The 6,380-nt window shown below is 38.9% G+C and overlaps 1 pseudogene across 1 annotated transcript; it reads right to left on the bottom strand.

Moving 5' to 3' along the window:
• Positions 1 to 2,328: 2,328 nt before the first annotated feature.
• On the bottom strand, positions 2,329 to 3,388 carry LOC103266193 (annotated as a pseudogene). Its single transcript, XR_002482295.1, has one exon. The product of XR_002482295.1 is annotated as a gem-associated protein 2 pseudogene (transcript).
• Positions 3,389 to 6,380: the final 2,992 nt, after the last annotated feature.

Genomic DNA, 6,380 nt, shown 5'->3' with positions numbered 1-6,380 from the left:
GAATTCTAGGGTAGGCAGGTGATTCCTGGTGGCAGCACTCAGCCTTTGTTCTGAATGATCTGTTTTGGCCTCAACTTTGGAAACTACATTCAACAAAGCAAAAGTCCCAGAGTGAATGGAAGTCTGTTTAGTGGTCAGCTCATTTTCCAGAATATATTTCTTGGGTTCTCATCTCCTAACATAAGTACCTAACTTTGGTGGCTTAAAAATGTGTCTGGGCTGGGTGCAGTGGCTCAGCCTGTAATCCCGGTACTTTGGGAGGCCAAGGTGAGAGGATTGCTTGAGTCCAGGGGTTCGAGACCAGCCTGGGCAACTTAGTGAGACCTCATCTCTATAATAAATTACAAAAACTAGCTAGGCATGGTGGCATTCATCTGTAGTTCCAGCTACTTGGAAGGATCACCTGAGCTCAGCAGGTCGAGGCTTTGGTGGCTGTGAACATGCCACTGCACTCCAGCTTGGGCGACAAAGACTGAGACTCCAGTTCAAAAAAAAATTGTGTCTGAATTCTACCTGTGGTCATAATGGAGAAACATAGGGCAGAGTTACCCTCCCACCCTCAACAACTAGAAAGTCAGATGAAATATGTGGAGTTAAGGTTTCCAGACACTGGAAGCAGACAGCACGGGACTGCTCCCTTGGAGACGGCAAGTAAATGAAGTGAAACTTACAATATCTGAAATGAAAACTATATCAAATGAAATTACAGATTAGACACTTCAGAAGAAAAGATCAGTGATATGAAAGCACAGCAGTAGAAACTATCCAAAACAAAGTACACAGACAAAAAGACAAGAATAAATAACTAAATAAATAGCATATCAGTGACCTATGGGATAATATCAAGTGACCTAACACATGGGTAATTGGATATACAGAAGGAGGGGAAGAGAATGAAAAAAATTTGAAGAAATAATAATAGCAGCCAAAATGTTTTCAAACTTGATGAAAACTATAAGCCTACACATCCAAGAAGCTCAGTGAACTTCCCCAAAAGAAAAAACATATAAAAACCCAAAACTATGTCACATCATAATACAATAATAAAAAATCAGTGATCAAGAGAAAATCTTAAAGTCAGAGAAAAACGACACATTCCATGTTAAAGAAGGATCAGAATGAAAGCAGACTTATCAGCAACTATGTAACCCAGAAGACAATAAAGTGACATCTTCAAAGTACTGAAATAAAAATTCTGTCTACATATAATCATGCCTACTGAAAATATTTTTTTTAAAAATTAAGGCAAAATAGTTTTTTGACTAACAAAAGTTGAGAGAATAAATTGCCAGTAAACTTGAACTATAAGACTTGTAAAGGTAAATTCTTCAGACAGAGGAAGATACAAAATGGAAGTTTAGATCTACACAAAGGAAGAAAAAGTGCCAGAAATAGTAAATATATGCATAAATATAAAAAGATGTATTTTTATAATATTTAAATATTTTTAAAAATTATTGGTTGTTTAAAGCAAACATAACAACAATGCATTAGGATCTGTAACATCTAAGAAGTAAAATGTGTAATAGCACTACCACACAAGATGGAGCTACTGTTTATGATTTTTACCCCATATTGAAGTGATCTAATTTTTTTATGGGAACAAATTAAAGGTACATATTACAAACTCCATAGAAACCACTGAAAAACAAAACAAAACAAAACACAAAAGTATAGTTAATAAGCCAATCATGAAGTTATACAAAAATCATAAAAAATGACTGATGCAAAAAAAAAAAAAAAAGCAGGAAAAGAGGAAATAGAGAACAAATGACAAATAAAATCCATGGAAAACAAATAGAAAAATGGCATATTCAAACCCAATTATGTTGTTAATTACTTCAAATGTGAATGGTCTATTGATGCCAATCAGAGATCGTCAGTTTGAATAAAAAAAAAAAGAGTGCAAGACCCAACTAAATGGTTTCTGTGAGAAATCTATTTTAAATATAAAAACTTAAGTAAAAAGTAAAAGGATGAGAAAGATATACTATACTAACACTAATCAAAAGAAAGCCAGAGTGGCTGTATGAATGTCAGTCAAAAGAGATTTCAGAGCAAGAAATATGAGAGGAATATTTCTTTCTTTTTTTTTTTTTTTATGAACACAACTGACATTTAATCAAAAATCTTTTAGTATTGAGGACATCCATTGTCTTTTGTTCAGGAGTCAAACAAAATTTTAGTAACCAAACATATGTGAAACAAAATTGTATACATATATATATGTAAATAAGCAATAAAACAGCACCAAGGACCTCTGTAAAATTTCACCATACAGTTTCTATGTAGGCTGCATCACCAATAAATGGCACTTAATTTGTTTTAAACTCATGTGACTGCAGAAAACTGTTTATCAAAAACTAGGTGCAATTTTCCATAGACATTTCAGACATTCAAATCGATAGTCTATATTCTGAGGAACAACTTGAGTCACACAGGTTAAGATGACAACACTTCAAATAGTGTTGAAGATGTGAGGCGATATGCACTTGCATTGGCCTTGCACTTCCTCAGACTTAGGCTGCCCTCATCAGGAATAGCTTCTATCCCTCAGAGATCAGCTACATCAAGATGGCTCATCAGCTAAATCACGCTGGTCAAAATACCTGCGAACCAAGCAGATGAATAAATTCAAAGCAGGAATTCTTTCATCATCTTTGTTATCCATTAAGAACCTCACTTCAGAACACCTCCTTGCAAGCTGCCGAATCAGTGAATGAGCCTCAGGTAATAAAGGTTTTTCAAGACAAGCCAACAAAGCATAAAGCCATCTTCCCACTTCTGGAGTAAAGTCTCTTTCTCCAAACCAATTATGCAGATATTCCAAGACGCTGGTTACTGTTGCCTGATTCATTCCGCTAACAATACTAAGCAAGGGAGGAAAACCAATTTGTACATAATCAATTCCAGGACTCTCATTAGTAGCTGGTCCAACAGCCCCTTCAGCATAAAACCTTTCACCCAGACAAAATTTGTTCCAGCCTTCTTCATCTTCAGATTTTGACTTGGCCACATTACTATCCAACTGTTGTGATTTCCAGTGACTTCTATGTTTGTTCACACTCTGTCGAACAGTTGAAAACTGTGCTACTTGTTGCTGTTGCCACTGAAGTGTAGGGGAATAACCTGCAGGGGCAGGCTGGCATCCTGAAAGAGAAACATTCACACTTTGCTTCCTTTTCAACTTCTTTGGGTCAATCTGAGCTACCACAGCATCTGGACATTGAGCTGCTTCGATCTGGACCCACCTCAGGTATTCCTGAGGCATCCTCGGGGGTACCGAAGGATCGAAGCCTTCCGTCAGGTCGCAAGGCTCCACTGGCAACAGCCGGGGCATCAACTCTTCCACGATGGACTCCGCGGGTACTCACGCCATGGCTTTCAAGCCAGCCCGACCCCGAGAGGAATATTTCATAATGAAAAAGGAGTCAGTTCATCCAAAGGACAGAGCAAACCTAAATGTTTATGCAACCAATAATAAGACTTGAAATGCATAAAGCAAAAATGGATAGAACTGTAGGAAGAAATATAAGCATATATAGTTGAAGAATTCAGCATTCCTGTGGTAGGCTGAATAATAGTCCCTTAAAGATGTCCATGTCCTAATCCTTGGAATCTGGGAATATATTACCTTACACAGCAAAGAAGAATGAAGGTTGTAGCTAGAGTTAAGGTTGATGATTAGCTGATGTTAAAATAGGAAAGTTAGCCTGGAAGAGCAGGCCTAATGTAATCATATGGTCCTCAAGAGTGGAAGGGAGAGAAAGAAGAGGAGGTCAGGGTGATGTGACATGAAATATACTCAATCTGTCATTGTTAGCTTTGAAGACGGAGGAAGGGGCCACAAGCCAAGGAATGCAGGCAACTTCTAGAAGTTGGAAAAGGCAAGGAAACAGATACTTTCCTAGAGTCCCAGAAAAAAAAGCAGTCCTGCTGACACCTTGATGTTAGCCTACAGAGGTCCATGCTGAACTGTTCTGACCTACAGAATTGTAAGAGAAAAAAATTTATGTTGTTATAAGCTACGAAGTTTGTGGTAATTTGTTGTAGCAGCAATAGAAAACTAATACACTCATATCAGAAATTGATAAGACAAGTAGACAAAAAAAAAAAACAACAGTACAGATATAGATTTGGACAACACTAACAAACGAGACCTGGTGATTTATATCTAAGGAATAGAATCCAGTGACGGATGTGTCACATCTGAAGAGGTCATAAAAGGTGACACAGCTTCTGCCTAGGAATCCTTCTGTCTCTTCCATTAAAAACTCAGTCTTGGATTGCCTGAGTCCGCAGGTTCGAGACCCGCCTGGGCAACTTGGTGAGACCTCATCTCTACAATAAATCAAAAATCAGCCGGGCGTGGTAGCGCGTGCCTGTAATTCCGGCTACTCGGAAGGCTGAGGTGGAAGGATCGCCGGAGCCCGGCAGGTCGAGGCTGCGGTGGGCGGGAGCGGCCACTGCACTCCGGTCTGGGTGACAGACGGAGACTCCAACTCAAAAAACAAAACAAACAAACAAAAAAACCCTCAGTCTCTTTGTTGTAAAGAAGTCTCAGTCACAAGGACAGGTTACGTTTAGATGTTTTATCCGACAGCCTCCACTAAGATCCCAGCCACCATCATCCGCCAGACCCGTTGCCTCACGAGTCTTAGATGACTCCAGCCTCCGCCTTCAAGCCACCCCAGCTGACACCAATTAGAGCAGGTTTGAGCTACTGCCTGAGCACCCTGCTCATGGATGAGCAAAATAAACACTGTCATCTTTTTTTTTTCCTCCTTCAGAGAAAAAGTTGTTTATTTCTCTCTCTTGTGAACAAGTCTCAGGTAGGCCGTAGACAGTCCACGGCTGTTCATCCATCAGGACCGACGCTCCTTCTGTCTTGCTGACGCCATGTTTGGTTGTCAATTCGTGGTCCAGGATGGTTGCTTGAGTTCCAAACATCATGACATGTTCCAGGTGAAACAAAAGAAAAACAGAAAAAAAGGCACATTCCCTACCTGCTTAGTTCTCGTGGGCCAGAACTCAGCCACATGCCTTCATCTAGCTATAAGCTGTGGGCACTGTGCTCTTAATTTCAGATGGCTACAGATTCAGATACAAATTCAGGGTTCTATTACCCCTGTGGATAGTATTAGATACCGGGGTGGGCAATTAATACTGTTTGTCTGCTAAAATACGCCTCTGTTACGTTCTTTTTAGAAGATAGTCACATACCATACAATTGACTATTTTAAAGTTTATAATTCAGTGATGTTTTGTGTATCCACAGAGTTGTGCAACTATCGCCACTGTTTAATTCCAGACCATCTTCATCTCTCCAGAAAGAGACTCCGTCCATGTTAGCAGTCACTCCTCATTTCCCCTCTCTCTAGCCCCTGGCAAACCATTGATCTGCTTTCTGTGTCTATGGATTTGCCTGTTCTGGACATTTCATATAAATGGAATCATATACAGTAACCTGTGGCCTTGTGTGTCAGGCCTCTTTCAATTAGCATAACGTTTTCTGGGTTTATCCATGCTGCAGCATATATCAGCACTTCATTCCTTTTTATGGCTATACCACATTTTGTTTCTCTATTTATCAGCTGATAGACATCTGTGTTGTTTCCACTTTCTGGCTATTATGAATAAGGCTGCCGTGAACATTTGCACACAAGTTTTTGTGTGAGCATATGTTTTAAATTCTCTGGGGTATATACCTAGGAGTGGAATTGCTTGATCATACGGCCACTCTATGTTTAACTTTTTGAGGAACTTCTGAACGATTTGTCACAGTGGGTACTATATTTTATATTCTTACCAGCAATTGGTAAGAGTTCTAACTTTTCCACATCCTTGTCAACACTTGCTATTTTCTATTTTTAACTTATAGCTATCCTGATGGATGGGAGGTAGTGTCTCATTGCGGTTTTGATTAGCCTTTCCCTAACGGTTAATAATGTTGAGCAACTTTTGTGTGTCTTTTGGCCACTTGAATATCTTCTTTGGAGAAATGTCTATTCAAACCATTTGCCCATTTTTCAATTGGGGTTTTTTAAAAAAAAACTGTCGACTTCTAGGAATTCTTTAAATATTCCCTAAGTAGATAGATCAGATATATGACTTGTAAATATTTTCTCTCATTCTGTGAGTTGTCTTTTCTTTTTCTTGTTAGTTTCTGGGTCAGTCAGTGTTCTCTAGAAAACAGAAACAAGAGAAGCAATGAAAAAGATTTATTTGTGGGAACTGGCGAGTCTGAAATTCATAGAACAGACCAGTAGAGCAGACTGCCAAGAAAACTCAGACAGGATTAATGATGCAATCTCGAGGCAGAATTTCTTTTTTCTCCTATAATCCTCAGGTTTTTTTTTTTTTGTTTTTTTTTTTTTTTT

Source organism: Carlito syrichta, unplaced genomic scaffold (genome assembly GCF_000164805.1).
Source record: "Carlito syrichta isolate Samal-C Ts95f unplaced genomic scaffold, Tarsius_syrichta-2.0.1 Scaffold307059, whole genome shotgun sequence".
Taxonomy (NCBI): Eukaryota; Metazoa; Chordata; class Mammalia; order Primates; family Tarsiidae; genus Carlito; species Carlito syrichta.
Note: the sequence above shows the minus strand (reverse complement) of the source record. Positions and strands in the feature narration are given on the sequence as shown.